The sequence below is a fragment of the Stenella coeruleoalba genome, assembly GCF_951394435.1.
Source record: "Stenella coeruleoalba genome assembly, chromosome: 10".
Taxonomy (NCBI): Eukaryota; Metazoa; Chordata; class Mammalia; order Artiodactyla; family Delphinidae; genus Stenella; species Stenella coeruleoalba.
The window spans coordinates 9372521-9397488 of record NC_137156.1 but is presented as its reverse complement, the minus strand read 5'-3'; the positions used below and the strand labels follow the sequence as shown (position 1 = coordinate 9397488).

Genomic DNA, 24968 nt, shown 5'->3' with positions numbered 1-24968 from the left:
AAGAAATTAAAGTTTTCAGAGTATCCTTGGAAATATATGAGATTTGCAGTCTCGATTAACTATTAACTGTAACTATTAATTCATAATAAAATGTACATAGTATTTTTGATAGGATTTTTAAGAATTGTTTTAAAGAAGAGCAGTGACTGACTCTTCTCTTTTAAAAGAAAACGAGCTTAAACACCTATAGGAAGTGAAGGCCAGATATGAGAGAAACATCAAAACGTTTCCATAAGTCAACCTGTCTCACTCTTTTCGTCGGTCCCTCTTTTTGAAATTTTTGAAAACCTATAATGGAAAATTTCCCCTAAAAGAATTTAAATATCATTTAATCCAGAAATAGGAACGAGGACATTCCCAGTCCAGAGATTTCACCTACAGTTGTGAATGTGTATCCATGTGTCTTCCTATTTAGAAAAAAAAAGGAAATATACTTAGGACAGGACATATTTACACTCATTAAAAATTCATTCACCAGGAGTATGTGCTACGACTCCTAGAGTAATAGTGAGTAAGGAAAAGTAATTCAGACCTGTGTACAGCCAACATGGGATCACTGTCTGGTAAAGGAGTTAGGGCATATGAGCACATGCATGACTTGGGCACAAATCAAAAGAGATAAATCCCAAATGACATACATAAAGTGCTAAAGGAGGTCCCGTTTGAATGTTAATAGACTTAAATGCAAACTCAAACCATCACGAGGGTAACAGCACAGTTTCCTCAGGTGTCGAAGTGCTTTAATCCATGAGTATCTCTGTTGAACTGTCTTGCATGGAATCCCCAAGATACTTGCTTCAGTAAGTTACCGGCTTGCAAAACAACCAAAATTCATTTTAAGTATGCCTTATTTCCTTATTCATACTTGGCAGCTGGAGTTTTTATATAGACTTCTGAGAAATCCATTTTGCCCCAGTTGAAGGAAGATGGATTGCCTGCTGTAAGCAAAGTGTGTCTGGACAAGCTCTATGAGAGTTTTCATGATTAGCAAATCCATTGTCCCACAAAAGCCCGTAATAGGAAATCTCTTACTTCAGCCATCAGAAATACCTCATTGATGTCATGGTTGTTAAAGAACCATTTGTACAGCTGTGATGCTGACCCATAGTGGTCAGTTATATCCAAGTTCCTCGCAAGGGTTCTTTCCAGCCACCCCTGTAAACAGCCAGAGTTCCTGAGGTAGCCAATTTCAGCTCAGAGGCCGACCCAGCCCTCCTGAGAAAAGCTAACCTCAACAGGTGTTTCTCCTAATATAGGCAGGGAGGAAGAATTACCTGGTTTCCTTATAACATTGACCAACTCAACCCACACAAAAGCGGAAACTTTCCACTGTTTACAAGCTATGGCACTTTTTATCAAACTTCTCTGCTCTCATTAATTCTTTCCAAGGTGTAGGGAACGAACACAAAGAGACTTCCTTCCCTTCCCTTCCTTCTTCCCTTCCCTCCTTCCTCACTCCCTCCCTCTCTCTTTTTCCTTCTTTCTCTCTTTCTTTTTTCTTCCTTCCTTCCTCCTTCCTTCCTTCCTTATTTCTTTATTTCTTCCTTCCCTCCTTCCTCCCTTCCTCCCTCTCTCTTTTTCCTTCTTTCTTTCTTTTCCTTGCTTCCTTCCTTCCTCCTTGCTTCCTTCCTCCTTCCTTCCTTCCATCCTTCCTTCCTTCCTTCCTTTCCTTCCTTCCTTCCTTCCTTCCTTCCTTCCTTCCTTCCTTCCTTCCTTTCTTTCAAGTTTGTTCTTTAGGCAAAGGCAGGCAGTCTTTGAAAATCATAGGTTGGTCTTCTTAACATTGCTTCACTGTAGAAATAGAGACTATGTTACCTTCCAAGGTGAAGTACAGGCAGGGCTCCTGCTAGGGCTGAGGAAGAAGCTGCCCCTCACCTCTGCCTTCTGAGGGATTTCACCCCCTTGTGAGCAGGATCGTCCTTACACTGTCAGAGTGTGACGGCAGTCTCTCCAGATGTTAGAATTTGGAAAAAAATATTGGTTGGACCTCAAAACACAAGTGTAAATTGTAATTCTGAGACTTTGAAGAAGAAAGGGAACGTTTCCAAATTTTCAACATTTATTGCTCCCCAAATGGTAATTATAGAATAAGCAATGATTTATCAGTGATAAGATTAGAGTTACCTCAACCAGTGCAAAAAATTAGATGGATATTCATAAGACAGATGTTCCTTGAGATAATTCCTGCCAATGAACTCAAATTTGGGTTTCATCCAAAGGGCATCCATAAAAAGACTCAGAATTAGATAACTGAAACTGGGGACAATGGAAGGATTATGAATATTCTGGTGTATCATCTTTTTTTCCTGAAAGGCTTTAGATATTACTAATTTTTCTTTAAGAACAATAGATAATAATGGTAAGTCATTTCTGATTCTCTTGGTCACTTAAAATAAAAATAGAAGTCAAAATAACTCTTGTAATGTCATGGTGACGAAGTCTATACAGTTTCATTAAAATAATTGCTACTTGCAGGCTAACAAATTGTACCCAGCTCCCCTGGGTTTTGTTTTCTCTGAACAACATTTGGAACAAGAAAAAACAAATATAATTGCAGTGATGAATTGGATTTAGTCGTGGCTGATTCAGGCCTGGGCGATGGCTCTAAAATTCTTGCCTATGAGTCTGGACCTGTTGAATCATTGAAGATCAGCAGTGCTAGGGTGCTATATGCTGGTGTAGTGTAAACTCGAAGCCATTAAAGGACCTAGAACAAGAAACAATTATGCTCTGGGTTGCCTGGGGGATGAATACACTTCAAAATGCCTAGACAGGTACCTAAAAATAGGAGGGCTCTTCAAACTCCTTAATAAATCTGGTGAGAAATGATTATTGGTGGATATTTCTGTGTGGGGCTTTTCCTTAAAAATCAAATTGACAGTTGATTTTCTGGCTCTTAGTTTAATAGTAATAGAGTGAGAATTGCCATGAAGATAAAAATACTGGGCTCAAAATATAGTTGAGATAATTAATCTAAATTCTCTTGACTTTATTTTTTTATTTGAGATAATTTTGTCATTTTTATTTAAGAAATCTTGGAAGTTGTGGCACATGGATTAAGTTACACTTGAATAACCTTACCTACACCTTCAAAACCTTGCATGTGCATGTTTCAGAAGTTTTCAAGAGTCTGGTGTCAACTGTTTTTTGTTTAGCAGCCAGTCCTTACCAAGAAACATATCAAACGTGAAATTTACTTCCAAAAAGTTCAATTCCTTATTCAGCTAATGACTTATTAGATTAAGTCACCTATGTGAGGCAAATATACTCAGAAATGACTTATTCTACCGGATGCTAGTGGAGGAAGCGAAGATAGGTTTGCCTTGAAGAAAGGATACACCTCAATTTGTCAACCTAAAATTCTGAACAAATTTTACACTCAATGGATATATAAATGGGTAGGATTTCATTCTTTCTCTATTGAATCAGTTTCTCCTACAGAAGCATTAAAAACCAACCGTGATAAAGTAGCAGGGTACAAAATTAATGCACAGAAATCTCTTGCATTCCTATATACTAATGATGAAAAATCTGAAAGAGAAATTAGGGGAACACTCCCATTTACCATTGCAACAAAAAGAATAAAATACCTAGGAATAAACCTACCTAAGGAGAAAAAAGACCTGTATGCAGAAAACTATAAGACACTGATGAAAGAAATTAAAGATGTTACACACAAATGGAGAGATATACCATGTTCTTAGATCGGAAGAATCAACATTGTGAAAATGACTATACTACCCAAAGCAATCTACAGATTCAATTCAATCCCTATCAAACTACCAATGGCATTTTTCACAGAACTAGAACAAAAAATTTCACAATTTGTATGAAAACACAAAAGACCCCGAATAGCCAAAGCAATCTTGAGAAAGAAAAACGGAGCTGGAGGAATCATGCTCCCTGACTTCAGACTATATTACAAAGCTACAGTAATCAGGACAGTATGGTACTGGCACAAAAACAGAAATATAGATCAATGGAACAAGATAGAAAGCCCAGAGATAAACCCACGCACATATGGTCACCTTATCTTTGAAAAAGGAGGCAAGAATATACAATGGAGAAAAGACAGCCTCTTCAATAAGTGGTGCTGGGGAAAATGGACAGCTACATGTAAAAGAATAAAATTAGAACACACCCTAACACCATACACAAAAATAAACTCAAAATGTATTAAAGACCTAAATGTAAGGCCAGACACTATCAAACTCTTAGAGGAAAGCATAGGCAGAACACTCTATGACATAAATCACAGCAAGATCCTTTTTGACCCACCTCCTAGAGAAATGGAAATAAAAAGAAAATGAACAAATGGGACCTAGTGAAACTTCAAATCTTTTGCACGGCAAAGGAAACCATAAACAAAACGAAAAGACAACCCTCAGAATGGGAGAAAATATTTGCAAATGAAGCAACTGACAAAGGATTAATCTCCAAAATATACAAGCAGCTCATGCAGCTCAATATCAAAAACCCAAACAACCCAATCCAAAAATGGGCAGAAGACCTAAATAGACATTTCTCCAAAGAAGATGTACAGATTTCTAACAAACACATGAAAGGATGCTCAGCATCACTAATAATTAGAGAAATGCAAATCAAAACTACAATGAGGTATCACTTCAAACCGGTCAGAATGGCCATCATCAAAAAATCTACAAACAATAAATGCTGGAGAGGGTGTGGAGAAAAGGGAACCCTCTTGCACTGTTGGTGGGAACGTAAATTGATAGAGCCACTATGGAGAACAGTATGGAGGTCCCTTAAAAAACTAAAAATAGAACTACCATATGACCCAGTAATCCCACTACTAGGCATATGCCCTGAGAAAACTGTAATTCAAAAAGAGTCATGTACCACAATGTTCATTGCAGCTCTATTTACAATAGCCAGGACATGGAAGCAACCTAAGTGTCCATCAACAGATGAATGGATAAAGAAGATGTGGCACATATGTACAATGGAATATTACTTATCCATAAAAAGGAACAAAATTGAGTTATTTGTAGTGAGGCGGATGGACCTAGAGTCTGTCATACAGAGTGAAGTAGGTCAGAAAGAGAAAAACAAATACCGTATGCTAACACATATATGGAATCTAAAAAAAAAAAAACGGTTCTGAAGAACTTAGGGGCAGGACAGGAATAAAGATGCAGACGTAGAGAATGGACTTGAGGACACAGGGAGGGGATAGGGTAAGCTGGGACGAAGTGAGAGAGTAGCATGGACATATATACACTACCAAATGTAAAATAGATAGCTAGTGGGAAGCAGCCGCATAGCACAGGGAGATCAGCTCGGTGCTTTGTGAGCACCTAGAGGGGTGGGATAGGGAGGGTGGGAGGGAGACACGAGGGAGGGGATATGGGGAGGTATGTATCTGTATAGCTGATTCACTCTGTTAAACAGCAGCAGCTAACATAACAATGTAAAACAATTATACTCCAATAAAGATGTTAATAACAAAAACCAACCCTGAATATCCAGGAAGACCTAACAGCCTATGTTATTCAGTGCCACTTCTCACTACAGAGTGTACAGTATTTTGTGACCTTAAGGAGATTACAGAGCTATCTTTTTGTTGTCCCCCTTCTCCTCCTCCTTCCTTTAATTTTTAGCGGTGCAGGGTCAGTAAACCAAATGGGGTATGAAGATTGGGCAATTTTAAAACATTTTCAAATGCTTTTGCTTTTAGTATTTGAGGCAAAGAAGCAGCCCTGTTTTTATCTAAAGAGTATGGGTTAGCATCTCCAAGCTGCCCCTGGGCAAGGAGTGAAGGACAAGAGACTGGCAGTTTCAGAGAGCACTTGGACTCACCTAGGAGGAGCAAAATTCTCTTTGTGAATTCCTTCAAATCGCTGAAGCTGCCTGTCAGATTCAATCTGAGTGTTCTGGCACATCCATCAGGGCCTCGGGCCATCCCCTGCTGCCAGGGTCCTGAGTCACCCAGAGAGCAACGCCAGGGAGGCAGGCCCTCTGACTGTAAGAAGTGTCAGTGGGCTTCGTTCCCCAAAAGTCACACATGCCCTGGGGTGGACAGCCTTCTGGAAATGAAGATTCTGTGCATAAGATGAAGAGAAAGATAGGAAGGAAAGAGGATGAAGAGAAAGGAGGAAGATAGGGGTGTGAGCAGAAAGAGATAAAGGAATAACTGGACATTTTGTCTTCAGGAATGAAACCCATTTCCATGCCATCCCCCTAAGATTCATTCATCCAAGTATCACTGTGCTTCTGGTAGCAAAAGTCTGCTTGACTCCAAACAGAGTTTCTCCAAGCATTTACATAATATATGTCTTGATCTGGGGATCTGCAGATGTTGGAGGGCAGCGGGTATATCACCCAGAGGAATTCTTCCCGGGAGTGAAAGGGTTTTGCTTTTCAAACATGAGCTGCCCATGGAAGAACTTTCTCCTAAGAGTTGCATGTTGAACAAGTACTCATAAGGATTAAAGAAATAATTTTATGTCTCATGAGGATTGGGATGGCCATTCCCATGGGAAAAGGAGAGCAGCACACACAAGCTTGTTTTTGATAAGAGCTTAATAATTTAAAAGAGGGTGAGAATCTCAGCCAAGTTAGCCATGCAAATAGTGGGAGTCTAAAACAGACACCAACAGCATGATGTTGCTAATGATTCCTCTGCTGAAGGATCCCTGTGATGGACAGCGTTAGGGGTGGGGTGGGAGGAGTTGGTGGATCTCTCTCGACACAGAACTAGTAGATAAAGGTTCATTTGTTTATTACTAGCTAGTTGCTACTGGAAACATTGGGTCTAGCCAATATTTCGGATGGTTACATTATAAAAAGTCCAGTAGCTAGTTGCTACTGGAAATATTGGGTCTAAGCCAAAGTTCGGATGGTTACATTATAAAAAGTCCAAATCTTTGCATCAGTTTTCCAGGTGGGATGTAAAGTGATGAAACAAGTTTAAATACTTTTGCCATTTCTCCACTTTTTGATAATCATCCTTTTATTCTCTTTCTCTTCCTTACCCTCCTGCTCTTTTTAATAAAGTATTATCCATTTATTTGTTTTCCTCTTTATCCTTTTAAATTACACAAGAAATGTGAATACACTCATATGGTGAAAGTTTCAAATATTATGAACATACATAGAATAAACATGAAAGCCCACTGCATGTATCCCTGTATTCCCACTCCCCTCTTCAGAAGAAATCTCTATCAGTAGTTTGGTATTTATCCTTTCAGTTATGCATATGTGCATATACATATACACCTACACTTACACTTATATATACACATGAACTACACACATGCATATACTACCTACATATATATCACATCCACATATATACATACATGCATATATATAAATATATACATACATACACATATAATCTACTTAACCAGAATCATATTATTCTTCATATTAAAATCTTCAAGAGATAGATGAAAATTTTGGTAATATATTATTATTTTAAGAGCCCCAAGTCTAGTGACACCTCAAAACTAGTGTGTAAAATATGTAATCGGACATGCTTTTTCAAACACACATGCCTTCTATCCCCATTTAATAGTAAAAGTAGATCAGGGCTAAATTCTGTTAGCAAATCGTGGTTCTTTCTTTTCATCTGTATGTTACGTGTACTGATTGGAGGGGTAATAAATAAGTTTTGGGGAGATTTGGTAAAATATTCTCCCAAATTTTTGAAATCGCCAATTCATTTAGAGAATTCCACGGGCATGAGTTCTTACACGAACTTGGAAGTACAATGATTAACGACCTAAGCATTTCAGTTTTAACTTCAAGTCTAAAAGTGGAAAGAGACCCACCCATAATTAATGAAGCAATGTTGACTTAGATAGGCTGGTAGGCCTTTTTCCATAGAGAAAATAACTATATCAGTTTTAAAAACAAAACTCAGGACTTACCTATTCAAGAAAACCTGCTATACGAAATCCAAACGTTTTAAAAAAAACTATCAGAGCTTGATGTTTCACCAATCAAACAGATTCCTAATTTTATAAATACTTTCACCATGGGATTAAGATAAAGATGAACTGGCCTCACTCATTTACTCAATTACTCATTTAATTCAATTTTCAGAAGTGATCTACTCCCAAACCCTTAGGAATATCACAACCCTATAGTACAAGTTCTATCCAGAAATGCTGAAAATTCAATCTTTCAAAAGATGCAACATAATCAGTCATTGAAGTTACCCTAGAATAGGAGATAGCAAAGCTTTCAAAATTTAAAGTTGGAAGACTATTTCTAACCCCTATAACAAATATGGAATTGGGGCAGGTAAGAATTATATCAGCTTTTTTAAATAGAAGAGGCAAAAGAGAATAATTTGAACCTTATTTTACTTACATGCTATCTATATACTGATGACTGTCATGTTAATATTTTTGGCCACTTTTTTCTGAGTTCAGTCTTGTATATACAGAGGTCAACTTTCATCTATCTCCACTTGGATGTCTCACAGGAATTGCAAATGTAATATCCCAAATTACTGAATTCTTGATTTCTGCTGCCTTTCCCCCACCTTATAGACCTACTCTTTTCCAAGGACATCCTTCTCAATAAAAGACCCCAATTATCTGCTCAGTTGCTCTACTAAAAAATGTAGGATTATTCTTGTCTCCTACCTTTCCCTCAAACCTTACTCTTGATTCATCACCAAACCTTGTTGATTTCACTTCCAAATAGGCCTCAGATCTTTCCATTTCCACTCTAGTCTAGGCTACTAGTACATCTTACCCAGAATGCTGCAAGAACTTCCAAAACGGTATTCTTACTTTTAAAAATTTATTTATTTATTGGCTGCGTTGGGTCTTCGTTGCTGCCTGCGGGCTGTCTCTAGTTGCAGAGAGCGGAGGCTAGTCTTTGTTGCTGTGTGCAGGCTTCTCATTGCAGTGGCTTCTCTTGTTGCAGAGAACAGGCTGTAGGTGCGCGGGCTTCAGTAGTTGTGGCTCACAGGCTCTAGGGAACAGGCTCAGTAGTTGTGGCACACGGGCTTAGTTGCTCCGTGGCATGTGGGATCTTCCCGGACCAAGGATCCAACCCGTGTCCCCTGCATTGGCAGGCACCTTCTTAACCTCTGTGCCATCAGGGAAGGCCAGTATTTTTATTTTTAATCTTACTGTCTCATTTTCCATTTTCCAGATAGCAACCAGAGTGATCTCAAAATCCTTGAATAGTTTCCTATTTTACTTGAAGTAAAACCTTGTCACCTTAAAGTGGCTTATATCTAGGGTGACCATCTGTCCTGGTTTGCCAAAGACAATCCTGTTCGTAGCAGTTGACTTTGTTTTTGTAATGACCGTTCCCTTGCATTTCTAAAGTGTCCTGGTTTGGATGGTGCGTTAGGATGACTTACTTATAGGGCTCTGCGTGATTTGGCATCTGTCCTCTCTTCAACTTTAAGTCAGGCTGTTCTGGCCCTTGTTCATGCTACTCCAGCCACATCAATCATCTTTCAGCTCCTCAAATAGGACAAGGTCCTTACTACCTCAGGATCTACAAACCTGGTTATTGCTTTCCATCTTTTCAGTTTCAGCTTAAATACCATCCTCCGAGGGAATCCTTCTCTAATTGATTGCCCAAACTATCAAGAAGATTTGCCCCCTCCTAAACCTCTCTGACAGAACCATGTGTTTTCTTCCCTAGCAACACACGGATATTTACAAGTATACGTTTATCTGTGTATTTGTTGGTACAATGGAGATAGGAGATAGTATTACAGCCTTTAGATGAGAAGTTTACAAAGTTTTTGGTCTCAGGACTACTTTACACTGTTAAAAATGATTGTGGATCCTAAAGAACTTTAGATTATAGAGGTTACTTCAATCTATATTTACTGTTAGAAATTATAGCTGACGCATCTAAAATATTTACCCATTCATTTAAGAATAACAATAAATTTATTATATGTCAACATAAATAACCTATTTTTATGAAAAGTGACTATATTTTCCAAAACAAGAATCAAATTCAGTGAGAACGGTGGCATTGCTTTACGTTTTTGCAAATCTCTTCTCTGGCTTGAGAGAAGACAGTTGGGTTCTCATAGCTGTTTCTGCATTCCATCTGCTGGGTTATGTTGATTTTTTAAAAGTGTATGAAGAAATTCCAGCCTCATAAAGATAAATCATTGAAAAAGTGAAAGAATTCACAGACCACCTGAAAGAGAACTGCTACTGAGACAATAGCTTCCCATTGGATTTTGGCTGGTAAGCGTTAAGCAGAGAAATGACTTGACCTGATTTGTGTTTTAGGTAGGTTATTTTAGCAGCTGTGTGGTCAATAAATTTGAATGAGTGAGGCCACGAATTCGGAGGCTAGTCCATATGGTAACGTAAAGGAAGTGAAAGGGCCAAGGCACTCTTAGTTGTTACAAATGAGGGAAAGAAAAAAGAAGAGTCTGAGTGCATGGAGGTGGTTTCTTTTGGGGATGGCAGAGACGATCCTGTTGCTGCCAAATGTACTAAAGATGACATTTGGAAGACTGAATCTTTGTGAGGTAGGAGGAAGGGGTAAAAAGTACTATGGTGAACTATTGTGTAGAGCATCCAGGTAAAGGTGTTGGGAAGACATTTTATCATGTGAGTCTGAGATACAGGGGAAATGCTCATGGTGGGGGAAGACAACTGTAAATCATTAGTTAATAAGTGGAGGCTAAATATTTGAGAATGGAGTAATTTTCCAGAAAGAACAAATAGAGTGGGAAGAGTGAGCAAGAACAGACACCAGCAAACAGCAAAGTTAGGGTTGGTTTTGGGCAGAGAGAATCCCACAAAGTGACCAAGAATAAAAATCACCAAGAAGGTGTGGTGTAACTAAAACTGTGAGAGTGGCAAGTTCGCGAAAGCTCTGATAACGGGTCAGCTATAGCAGAAAGATCAAGATAATAACAAGAGACATGGTTATTGGTGTTCTTAGAACAGAATTAGTGCAGTGGATTGGGGAAGAATGTAATTCTAGACTGCAGAGGGATGAAGAATAAATTGGGGTACAAGCAGAATGAGCAGATATACCTTTTTCTTAAAACTTTGGCTGAGAATAGAATGAAGAACAACCAGACAGCGAAGAGAGTTTGTCTGATTAGCATAGAGGAGACGAATATGTTTATAGGGTGAGACAATGAAACCAGTTGAGGGAAGAAGTTGAAGACATGTGTCATTAATCATCACAGAATATTCTGGAAGATAAAGGAAAATACATTATCAAGAGAGCAAGTAGAATATCTTTCCCAGTTTCTCTCAAACATCACAGAATATTGATGTATTTTCAGAGAAAATACAGAGTTGTAAAGACTAAGAAATTCAGCAATAAGCAATAACTCATTTGTGTGGTTACTAACAGTTAGTAACTTTTCTACATTTACTAACATGGGATGAGAAACAAGAAACAAATACTCCACCCAAAAAGGGATGGGAAAGACCAGTGAATAGGAGAGAGAAGGAGAAAAGATAAAGATGAGACAGATTAGAAACTCTTTCCCTACCCCACTGATGATAAGGTGTTTCTTAGGAAGGAGAGGCTGGCCATGATACAATGTACTTATGCAGAGTAAAGTGCATATAGTTCTCATTACACAGAGCAAGTGTGATTTTTCTCACATTTTTTGAGGATAATCTTTTTATTATCCTCAAAAAGAACTGAATTAAGAAAAAAAACTTTTTAGGGAACTTTTTCTAAATTGTTTCTTGGAACACTAGTATCCTTTGAAATGTTAATAAATCATTAAAAATAAAAGGAGGTGGTGGTCTACAGGCAAATTAGTTTGGAAAACACTGAGTTAAAGCCAAACAGATTTCTTAACAGAAGGACTTCTCAGAATCATTAGTATAATTACATGCATTGGGAGTTATTCAAGTGAGTGATACAGTAGGCACCATTTCCCAAACTTAATCATTGTTTTCATTGAACTATTGTTTTCATTGAACACTTACTGACTTCTTGCCAGAAACTGGTGTACCAGTTTGCCAAACACTGCTCTAAGGTATTGTTAAAATCAGTAGTGCCTACCTGATTAATTAGGATCATGATTCTTGTGTCTAGAATAGTTAAATTGTTGTGTCTAGAATAGTTAAATTGATAAGATACCCCTTTAAAGAACTCTGTCTTAAAGCTTATTTCTAAATAGGTATACTATAAGTCATCAACACACCACAGTGATTTCTAGTTTTGGTGCTATGATTTTCTGTGTTTGAATTTATATATAATACCTACCCACTTCTGAAAAATACTCCATGGCCATAGTGGACTCTCAATAACAATGTTTTAATTGATGGCTTTATATTTTAGATGAATTTTTAAGTAATTTTGCTGTTGAGGTCAGTGGTGACATCAATGGGAAGGGAAAACCAGAGGAAGGCATTATCAGTGTTTATGCCCCAGGAAGAAATATGCTGTGCCCAGCGCATCCATGAAGGCGACAGACAGGCCAACAATTGTTTGGCTCATCCAACAAGTTTTTGTCATTTGGTTCCATTGAGAACCAGATGAGTTTGTGGAAAATGCTGCGTCTGGATTTTTTTTAACTCATGATATTCCTTTATAAGAAGAATATCACATGGACTTTTATTCATTTGAAATTCAGAATGTGTTTGAATTCCAGTTCAATCTAGATGCTGTGGGAATTACCAACAAGTAAAAGGCATGATCCCTGCTCGTATAAGCTTACAGTTGGCTTGAGTAGGTAAGAGAAAAAATGAAAAAACTAAGATAATGTCAAGGTTAAATTGTGTTACACATTAAATAGAAGGCAGGCTAGGGCAGCACATGCTTAACTGAAATAAAAAGTAGACAAGGTAGTATGAGTCACATCTAAGTGCATATATGTGTATGAATTGAATTATCATCCACACATATATGTCTTCCCAGGACCATGCAACGCCAAGTTAGAGTAGCAACAAGACAGTCAGGGCTGCTTTTATTGTTTTGGGATACTGAGGAGAGAGCTGAAACACGTCTGCTCCTTCCACAAGTCAAGTAACAGCTGAGAGCACAGCACTACCCATGTGTCTCTGGAGCCCCCCAGCCTCCATCTCCATTGACTTGAATCTCAAAAAGTTTAAGTTCAGGTCTGGACTAAAGGAGAGACTCCATCCCTCAACCTGGATCTCAAGAATCTGGTCTGACACCCAAACCAGACTTCTGCTAACAGCCAGGCATTGCTGACATGGTCTCCGGATGAGTCGTTTTCAGAACTCTCAGACTTGTGGAGAGCACTGCTTTATTTTCATTCCCATTTTCTTTTTTTCCAGCTAAAAAAGCTTCCTGGCGTTGCCCTTCCTGTAAAGACATGATTAATATTCAGACCTTGATTAGATCCAAATTTCTATAGAGAGCAATGAACAGGTTGTCCCGTTCTTTCTCTCCAGCTGAGAACTCGGGGAAAGAACGTCATTTAATGTCTTTTCTGCCTCAGGGAGATCCTTGGTGACTTTGTCCACTGTGTTACAGACATCACAGGGATGTGCCCTGTGCTTTCAGTGAAAACTTGCATCCTAAATCCCTTTTGAAATGAGCCGGTAAGAATATATAGCAAAGAAATGGTGGGCTAGTGAGAGCTGAAAGATTGTGGTTTTCAACCAGCAGCTCAATTTGATAGCTCTTTACCCTATACAAATTGTTAGCATTTATTAAAATGTATAAAAATATGGAATGGAGGAGTTTCTAATTGGGCTAGAGTTTCTAGGTTTACTAGAACTAGATATACATGGCATCAAGGCATATTCAGGACATGTTAGGTCTAGACAAAAGTCAATTAACTAAAAAGAATTGACATATGAAAGATTACTGTTCACTGAGGTATATTCCAGGCATCTGCTTGCAATAAAATATTATCAGTGGTGATTTTGGTAGCAAATACCATTTCCTGACACAGTGAAGCTCCTAACCATATGCTATAAATATATGTTTCCCACTCTTTTATGATTCCTATTTTATTTATTGGGTTTATTTGCATTTCATTTTTTTCCAAAATGCATTCTTGGTCATGATGTTTATTTAACAAATAATAGTCTAAGTAGTGTGACAAGAAAGTGATAAGCCAATCAATAAATGCATGTAACTGTAAGCAGTCAGCAACCATGGAAAGCTCAAATGGAGCTGACACCTATGCGACAATAAAATAACATAAATATTTCCTAAATTTTATAATTAGATGTAAATACATAATGATAATATTTAGGGGTTGAAATATATATGTCTACATAGATATATGAACATAACTTGTATAATCTATTATAACCATGTATATTAATAAATAAACACATAAGGGAAAAGAGAAGCAAAACGAATTCATTGGAATTACATGAAAGTAGGAACAGATATTTCAACTTTATTTCATTTTGACACAGTTGCACAGGAGTCAGTTCTGTGGAGTTTTGAGGGCATTTTATTTCCCTAATTAACTATTCCTGAGGATGGAAAATAAAGTACTCTTACTTTTAAAGACATGAACTAAAGTGAGGGGTTAGCAACTATCCATAAATGTTTATAACAAAACCACTTCCTTCCACCGCTCCCAGGTTTCAATAACTGTGGGTAACATTTTTAGCAAATTATGAGACATTTCAGCAGGTCTCAGCAGTGCTAGGTCCTGAGTGAATAAGGAGACAAAAAATTCTGGATTACTATTATTTTTCATTTATATACCAGGTGTTTGGGTTTTGAAAAGGAATCCATTATCAGAAAGAACAGATGATAGCTAAGCCCTATACGTATCCTCTGGAACATAGCACTCCCGATAGGGATGCATTTGGAACATCCAGATATAACAATATTAAGAGAATAGTAGCATTTTCATGACATTAAAAATGCATATTTCCGGGCTTCCCTGGTGGCGCAGTGGTTGAGAGTCCGCCTGCCGATGCAGGGGCCATGGGTTCGTGCCCTGGTCCGGGAAGATCCCACATGCCGCGGAGCGGCTGGGCCCGTGAGCCATGGCCGCTGAGCCTGCGCGTCTGGAGCCTGTGCTCCGCAACGGGAGAAGCCACAACAGTGAGAGGCCCGCATACCGCAAAAAAAAAAAAAAAAAAAAAAAAAAGCATATTTCCAAAAATATAAGTTGGATTTATATATCATAGGCAGAAAATGAATACTATATGTTTGAAGGCCCCCAAATGAATTATTACCTCATCAAAAACCAGATCCATTTTGCCATTACTAGGAGACAGGTGACATGGACCTGGGGGGTAGGAGCATTCAGTCACAGAACGTTAGCTGTTTCTAATATTAAGTACCATGCTTTAAACAATGTAATTAAACAATGATTGCTTGACTTTTAAAGTTGTTCATTATTATTATTTAAAAAAAAAAAAAACTTGGGCCTTGCCGCACAGCTTGTGAGAACTTAGTTCCCCAACCAGGGATGGAAACTGCTCTTCTGGCAGTGGAAGCACGAATCAACCACTGGCCCTCCAGGGAAGTCCCAAAATTTGTTCATTAACATTTTTTTTCTCTGAAAATAAGGATTTAACATTTTTACATGCTTCCCCACCCCATCCTAATTATTAGTAACTGAACCATGTAGGGTACTATGATTTCATTTCCCTTTTTGTATATCTGAGCATTTTTCCTGGAGTTAATTATTGCTTTACTTTTTGGTTTTCTGTGCAGGTAATACAAATTCATCCCCAAATACACCCAAAAAATGAGTAAAACCCCTTTTCATGTAGTCAAATACTTCAGTTGAGCCTATTGTCTTTTTCTTGGAGTCAATTCTTTTGGAACCTTCTTCCTCCTGCTCCAATCTGGATAGATTGCCCTCCAGGCCTTCTTCTTGGAATATTTCTTCTGCATGATGGGAATACCTTTCATTTCTCTTATGTATTGGAGTCCCTATTTCCTAGATCCCATATCTTCCTCTCTCCTGAGGTACCTACTTCTTTAGTAACTCCTCTAATGAGTTTCTGGGATTTATTCTAGATTGTTCAGCCTAGAAGAGAGCCTGGTATACTACAGCCTGTAGGCCAAATTCATGGCCTATTTTTGTATAATCCATGAGCTAAAAATGTTTTTTACATTTAAAAGATGTGGTTTTAAAAATTAAAAACAAAAACCAACAAAGAATAGCATATGGAAGAGATGACATATGACCCATAGAGCCTCAAATATTACTATCTTGTTCTTTACAGAAAAAGTTTGCCAGCCCTTGCACGGATTTTCTAAAGGTAAGTACTCTATACCAAATACTTTTCTTTATAAATTAGCTGGAGTGATTTGCATTATTTATATTAATGTGCCTGGTGCTTTCTTGTTTGTTTGCTTCATGATTTTAAATCACTGATTCAGTATCTTAAATGGTTAGTTTTCTATTTCAAGATTATCTTTTTTTTCTTGAGTCAGTTTTGATAACCTATTTTTCAAAATATGTGAGTTTTTTTGGGGGGGGGTTCTTGATTAATTCTACCAAGATGCTGTCAATTTTATTTGTATTTTCATAGAATAAACTTTCGGACTTGTTAAATCTCCATATTTTATCTCTGCCTCGTATGTTACTAATTTCAAATTTGGCTTTATCATTACAGTCTTCTACACTTTTTCCTGCCTTTTAAAATTTCTTAAGTTGGATGCTTATTACTTTAAATTTCAGCTTTTACCATTTTCTAACATGAAGATTTAAGCTCTCTACTTTTAAGTATGGCTTTTCAGTATCACTCATGTTGGATATGTGGTATTTTTGGCATTGAATAATTCTAATTTTTTACTTTCATATTATTGTTTTGTAACTCAGAGGTAGAACTATGTGTTTTAAAAAAAATTTACAGATATATGGAATAATACTAATTCTATTTTATTTAATTTCTAATCTCGTGGTATTGTGGACAGAGAATTAAGGCTCTATGATAACAGGTTTTGAGGTTCATTGTTTTGTGAGTTGTGCATATTATAGGCCAAATTTTGCAAACTTTTTTCTTTTGCATGATTAAAAACTATATTTGGCGTTCAATGTACTATGTGTCTCTCTTATATAGAATTTGTTGTGTTATTCAAATATCCATATCCTTACTGCTTGATTTATCAAGTAGAATGAGGGACAGGCTAATGTTTTCCAGATGATGGTGGCTTTATCTATTTCTTCATGTGGTTCTGTCAATTTTTACTTTATACATGTTGGTGATATGCTATATATATTATCCTCCTGGTAGACTAAACATTGTATAGTGTACATTATGCAGTGACTCTATCCCCAGTATTGCTTTTTATAAAGTCTGTTGGAATTGATATTAATATAATGATGTTGGGTTTCTTTTGGTTAATATTTGTCTTTTACTCTCAAATTCTCTGCATTATAATTTATATGTATCTCGTATTGATAATATAACTGGATCTTTTAAATCCAATGTAATAATCTTTACTATTTGGCTGCTAAATTTAGTTCATTTATATTTATTGTGATTATTGATATATATGAAATTATTTCTACTGTTATTCTTTCTCCTGCCTTGTATAAGTTTCTGAGTATATTTGTTCCTTCTCCTTTTTGTCTTTGAAATTATTTGAATGTTTTCCTCTCATTCCATCTTTTATTTATCCCTCTCCTAGCTTTAAGTTATAAACTCACTTTCTTTTTCAACAGTAGTTACTATAAAAATTTTACTGTTGCCTACTTAAATTCTGAAGTATGATGCTTAATTTTATATGACAATTTGACTAGGCTAAGAGATGCCCAGATAGCTGGAAAAATGATTCTGAGTGTGTCTGTGAGGGAGTTTCCAAAAGAGATTAAATGAACTGAGTAAAGCAGAAGGCCCTCCCCAGTGTTGGTGGGCTTCACCCAATTCATTGAGGGCCCAAATGTAGCAAAAAGGCAGAGGAAGGGTGAATTTGCTCTCTCTGTTGGAGCAGAGACATCCATCTTCTACTGCCCTCAGACATCAGCACTCCCTAGTTCTTAAGCCTTCAGACTCAAATTGAGACTTACACCATCAGCTCCTTTGGTTCCCAGGACTTTGGACTTGGACTGAATTATGCTACCAACTTTTCTCGTTCTGCAGTTTGCAGACAGCAGTTTGGAGACCTCTCATCTTTCCTAATTGTGTAAGGCAATTCCTATAATAAATATCCTATTTGGTCTGTTTCTCAAGAACCCTTACAGATACATAGTTACTCATTGCCTTTGCCCTGTTACCTAACATTATAGAACCTAGTACTCTGTAATCCCAAACAACCCCTCCTTTCTTATATACAATATACCATCAGTGCACTGTATTTTTGTTCTTTCTTGTGTATTTTAACAAAATTACAAATTATTACTGTTATTTCATGCAATCACTGCTTGTGTAAGTTGCCCATATACTTTATCAATTTCTTTACTCATCCTTTCTTTCTTCCATATGTGATTACTTACTCCTGCCTAAAGTACTTTCTTGATACTTTATTTTAGTAAATAGTATAAATGGAAAATGCTCTCATTTTAGTTTTTCCTAAAAATATCATTATTAGTTTTTCTGGTATACAATTTTAGACCACTAATTGTTTTTGCATAGCACTTTGATATCATTCAAGGTGTTTAGGCTTCTATCATTGCTGATAGACATCAATTAATCAAATTGTTAATTTGTCAATATTATGTTTTCTCTTAGACAAATTTTCAGATTATTACTTAGTCTTTAGTGTTTTGCAGTTTTACTATGGTAAGTATAATTGCAGATGTTTTTATTTATCTTGCATAGGATTCTTTGGGCTAAGCTGGAAGTGCAGGATTGGGTAGCGAACCTACATATGTGCCAGAGCGTAGTTATGAATTCTTCAGGGAGATTTTTTCCCCTTTTGTCCAATGCCAAGTTCAGGACAGGCACATTTCCTCAATGTCTCCTTCTAGATGTGGATGTACTTCTAGTTTGCCTTGAAATGTCGTGTTCCAGTACTTGTTAGCTGATTATTGGCTACACCATTCATGTATAAAAACCATCTTTTCCTTAAATGTTGATATGTGCACTCCAGTGTCAGAGATGATTATTTTATTGTTAGCAGCAAGCTCCTTGACTGTTAGAGCACAAAAACTTTGAAAGCTGACCTGAGGCATGTGTCGATCAGGAAAGTATTAGCTCTGCTGGACAACATTCAGTCACATCCTTCCCCATGGAAATGACCTTCCTTTTTTTCATTGGACGTTTTATGAAACATGAAACAACCGGATCACAAGGACAGTTCTAGAGAGCATTGTCATCAGTTTGAGCTATCATTATTGAAACAGCTTCCAACCACCAACATCTTTGAGGTGAGACGTGTGAGGGAGAGTGGGCCAGGCTTTCCTTTTTTCCTGCTGGTATTTGTTTTTGCCTCTGATGGCATTCCCTGCTCAGTAATATATGCTTTGACTTTGTGACCTGTCTTCCTGCAATAATTCTTTGGTGGAAAAATCCAGTAATACAGCCAAGAGTTAGTTCTTCCTCTGGCCCCACGTGCCTGGCCCAGAGATCACAGCTTTTTGGGTTAGCAAACACGTCTAGCTGGGTTACTGGGTTACTCATTCAGGACTTTTTCCCCAATGCTGGGCCAGCAGGGCATCATTCTGTTTCCAAGTTTAAGATTTTGGTTAATTTATGGATGGCGGAGGATGAATATAACCTGGCATAAATAATGACCAAAGAGCTGGTATACCAACTTCTATCGTTTTGTAGTATAAGGCAGTGTGGTGGTGCTGTGGGAAAGCAAAAGCAGAATTGAGGGACCAGAGAAGATTTATTCTTTCAAAGGGTAGAGGAATCCATTGGCTAAAATTATCACAGAGACTCTAACAGAGATAATCAAACTTAGCAATGACAAAAAATAACATTTGCCTTGTTTGCTTTACTTGGGGCTTTGATGCAGTAAATGGAATGATATGAGGCACTAAATTGTGTCAAGAAGATCTATGGGCACGTTCCTATTTGGCCATGTGTTATCTATGAGTCTGAAGCATATGTCCTGGTTTCTGCATGTATAACAGTATCAATTTTAGAGTATTTAAGAAGTAAGTTTGACCTTTGTGCACCCACGCCTTTGTGGGAATCTAAAATGTAAAGTGGTGCAACCACTACGAAAAACACCACGGTAGTTCTTTAAAAAATTAAAAATAAAACTACCACATGATCCAGTCATCTTACTTCTGGTTATATATCCAGAATAATTGAAAGCAAGGTCTTGAAGAGGTAGATACACACCCATGTTATAGCATGACTATTCACAATAGCTCAGAATGGAAGTAACCCAGTGGCTACCAATGAATGAACAGAAAAACAAAATGTGGTGTATATATATATATATATACACATATATATACATATATACATATACACACACATACACACACTATGTGTCCTTATAAAGGAAGGAAATCCTGTCATATGCCCCAGCATGAATGAACCTTGAGGGCATCATGCTAAGTAAATAAACCAGTCACAAAAAGACGAATACTGTATAAATTCACTTACATGAGGTATACAGAATAATCAAATTCATAGAAACAGAAACAAAAATAGTGCTTTTACCACTCTATGTGTTTTTTACACATACACACACACAGACACACACAGAATCTTTCTCTCATTTTACAGGCTAGATTTTGTGTGTGTGTGCCTGTCTTCTCTATGGTACTGTGAGTTCCTTAAGAATGTACTCTTTGCTTACCTATTACTTTACATATAGCAAATATTCAAGAAGTATTCAACAAATGAACACAGCTTTAAAATATGGAAAAATCTGGGCTTCCCTGGTGGCGCAGTGGTTGAGAGCCCTCTTGCCGATGCAGGGGACACACGTTCGTGCCCCGGTCCAGGAAGATCCCACGTGCCGCGGAGCGGCTGGGCCCGTGAGCCATGGCCGCTGAACCTATGCGTCTGGAGTCTGTGCTCCGCAACGGGAGAGGCCGCAACAGTGAGAGGCCTGTGTACCGCAAAAAAATAAATAATAAATAAAATAAAATAAAATATGGAAAAATCTTATTTCAAAGAGAATAACCATACCATACATTGTTTACATAGTTAATAAAGCCACATTTTTTCTGTACACATTTTTCTCAACAGAATGTAGTCAATCTTAAAACAGTTCAGCTTTATGAGAAGGAAAGTATGTTATGATGGCTAAGAGGCATCTCCTTCATTAACATTCCTTTTCAGTTTCACAGGTTTCTTACAGTTTTCTTAAGAGTTTTGTTTAGCACTCAGATAATTGAGTGCCCATTTTATAAAAAGCACTATACCGTGAGCTTTAGAGATACAAGGAAGCATTAGACATGGCTCATAGATTTGAACTGTGGTTGGAAATACACGGAATCTCAGTCTTAAAATGTTGATAAATCATAAAAGGAGAACATTAAGTAATGAGTAAGAGGCAGTCTTCAATAAGAAAAAGTTGTTCTTTTGTTTACTGATGCAGGATGGTTGGGTTCCCATAGGTAGAGTTCCTTCTGCTCTGGGTTGCAGGGGAATTTGATAAGTGAGGAGGAAATCTAAAAGTTCGTTGGGGAGTATAATGAATAAACCAACAGGGCTGGACTGCATAACGGAACAACGTAGCAAATACCCTGAATGAGAAATGGTGTGGTCATTCCCTCTCCACATTGATACCTCCTACTGTGGGCTGGACCTACAGAGGGAATGCAGCTGGGCTCTATTGTATTAATCCCAGGGAACTGCTCAGTTGCAGCTAGTGCACTGCCATCAGTCTATGTGGAAGGGTGCTTTAATGAGAGGACCTGGAAAATTTGGCCATGTGCCTACAGAAGTGGCGTCAGAATGTGGTTGCCGGACAGCAGTGTCAGTAACATGTGGAAGCATATTAAAAATTTGTATTAAAAATACCAATACTCAGGCCCCACCCCATACATACTGCACCAGAAACTTTGGGAACGGTGTTGCAAGTCTGTGTTTTAACCAGACTTCCAGTTGATTCTGATGCATTTAAGGTTTGAGAACCACTGGTCTATAGTAAGTATATCATTAGGGATGTTATTTATTACTTACCCAGTACCGTCTTTATGAGGACTTATGAAGACAAATTTCTTTCTGGCATACTTTCTTGAGCATTTTAAAAAAATCTTAGGAAGACAGTGAATTAAGTAACTGGTCAGTTTCCTTTCTCTCACTGACCACTAAAAAGCTAAGAGTCATGTCAATGTCTCTTATTACAATAGTTTACATTATGGTATACATTGTTGTGTTAGCTTCTGTCTTTGTTTTTATATCCCTATCTCTTTTCTCATGTACATTTGATTTATCTATTTTACTGTATTTTATGTGTCCCCCTAAGTTATTCTGTGTTTTTTGAAAATGTAGAATATGAATATCTCAGTGTCAGAGTGTTAGTAGTTGTTACGTGTCAGTCACGGTTAGGCAGCATCAGGACGTTTGACATTCCAGTAGTGGTTAAAATGTTCTTTCCCTGTATTCCAGTCCATCCTCCATCTTTGGATTTAACGGCTGTGGAGAAAGCAATTTTAAGTATGGTAGTTCTTAGGTTTTCCCTGATCTCCAGAGCTTGAAAGAGTCACATGCTTTAGAGGACTTTGGGAACTCTGGCTCCCAACTCACTGCCTTCAGTCACTCCTAAAACATGCCACATCAGTTGGCTGCTTTGCCTATCCCATGGTTGTCCCAGGCGAGTTACCTTTCTTGCACAATAGATGTGTTCCTAAAAAGTTGAATGTAATCTGAACCACATTTACACCCTAGACCAATATTTAAGGCAATCTTATGGTGAATCCTTCAGTACTACAGAGAATTGGCCTCTCCTGGAATGTATTATTTTGAAACCAGATTTTCTGATATCAGAATTTATACATGGTGAGATTTACCTGCCTGTGGTTTATGGTACTATACACGTCCTTTTACTATAAGATAAGGTGAAAGAGTTCCCTCAGTCTGGGGAATGGGAACACTTTTTATAAAGAGTCGGGGGAAAACCCAAGAATCAAAACACCAAAACTTTAATAAGATAATGTATTTTCACTAGGGAAAGATCGAGTCTGGTGATAACAATAGAGCGTTTGTGAAGGGCTCATTTAGCCAGACTTTTTTTGTGTGAAAACAGAATTAAGTCAAACCACATCACTGCATACTAGGAATTTTTGGAAACACAGTGGAACATTCCAAGATAAAATATTAGGTCATTTCAGGGCTTGAGGTGGGGTGAAGTGAGCTACATTGGTCCTGAGACTTTTTTTTTTTTTTTTTTTGAGAGCTAAAATGTGTACTTGAGTGGGAAGAACATGAGAAGGGGTATCAGGAATCACAGATCACTCATTCAATAACTATTTATTATGTGCCTACTGTATGCTTGGCACTGTGCTAATTGTGGAGATACGGTGGAAGAAAATGGACAGATATCCTGCCTGCACGAAGCCCACAATCTTGACTGTAAACCTTGCTCTGTTCCACGAGGGGAGGATGGTTTGGGTCTGGTCATTTATCTGTCTGGCCCTTAGTTTGCTCATTTGTAAAGTTGTTATCTAGATGACCTTTCTCTGTCTTTTATAGCTCATGATTCTTTGTCTTTGATTTTTTAGTGAAAGACTCTTTCTCTGATAATGTAAAAGAACTGGAAGGTCCAGGGCTTTTAGTTTTAGGGTACCAAACTGATTGGAAGGGGTGACTGAGGAATTTATGTTGAAGCTACATTTCTACAGCCAAGATAGTGTTTAATTGAGGTTGAGTTCCATTTAACAGGATGTACAAATGGAAATCAGACCAAGGCTCTAGTCCCCAGCCATCCTCTTAGCACTGCTTACTGCTTTCCCTTCTTTCTATCCCTCTCCTTTCCTTTGCCTCTTTATCTCAGTTTAGTATGTGGAACAACTCGATTCGAGAAGATTAACGAACAAAGTCAGAGCTCCTTCAGAGCAGGAGAAAATGAACTCATTCAGTTCCATTTTGGGGGATAGAGTGGAAAGAAACAGGGGTGTGCTCCAACGTCAGAGTCCATTAGCATAGAGAGATGAAAAGCCAACACAACCTGACTGCATTATCTTGAGAGCTGTCTGGATCCAAGACAAAAGCAGGAGGTCCAGGGAAATTTCAAACAGGGCCTGCACTTTTCCTTCTGATGTCCACAGCAACATCGGGCTAAAGAGAACCTAAAGAATCATCTAAACGTACAAACCATTTGTGTTGGTAGTCCTAATGACATCCAATTTATCCTAGTTGGACGAGAACGTCTCTGTTTTTTTTTTTAACATGTTTATTGGAGTATAACTGCTTTACATTGTTGTGTTAGTTTCTGCTGTATAACAAAGTGAATCAGCTGTATGTATACATATATCCCCATGCGTCTCCCTCCAACCCTCCCTATCCCACCCCTCTAGGAGGTCACAAAGCACCGAGCTGATCTCCCTGTGCTATGCAGCTGCTTCCCACTGTCTATTTTACATTTGATAGTGCATATATGTCCATGCCACTCTCTCACTTCGCCCCAGCTTCCCCTTCCCCCTCCCCATGTCCTCAAGTCCATTCTCTACATCTGCATCTTTATTCCTGTCCTGCCCCTAAGTTCTTCAGAACCATTTTTTTTTTTAGATTCCATATATATGTGTTAACATACGGTATTTGTTTTTCTCTTTCTGACTTACTTCACTCTGTATGATAGACTCTAGGTCCATCCACCTCCCTACAAATAACTCAGTTTCATTTCTTTTTGTGGCTGAGTAATATTCCATTGTATATATGTGCCACATCTTCTTTATCTATTCATCTGTCGATGGACACTTAGGTTGCTTCCATGTCCTGGCTATTGTAAATAGTGCTGCAATGAACATTGTGGTACATGACTCTTTTTGAATTATGGTTTTCTCCGCGTATATGCCCAGTAGTGGGATTGCTGGGTCATATGGTAGTTCTATTTGTAGTTTTTTAAGGAACCTCCATACTATTCTCCATAGTGGCTGTATCAATTTACATTCCCACCAACAGTGCAAGACGGTTCCTTTTCTCCACACCCTCTCCAGCATTTATTGTTTGTAGATTTTTGATGATGGCCATTCTGACCAGTGTGAGGTGATAACCTCA

General features: G+C 37.9%; 1 long non-coding RNA gene across 1 annotated transcript in view; it reads left to right on the top strand.

Annotated features, from left to right (window-relative positions):
- The window catches only part of LOC307192708, a 201437-nt gene that overhangs the window by 43727 nt on the left and 132742 nt on the right, over positions 1-24968 (top strand). The window contains exon 3 of the long non-coding RNA XR_013830163.1: positions 16119-16154. This is a non-coding gene — a long non-coding RNA (uncharacterized lncRNA). The remainder of the gene's footprint in view (positions 1-16118; positions 16155-24968) is intronic.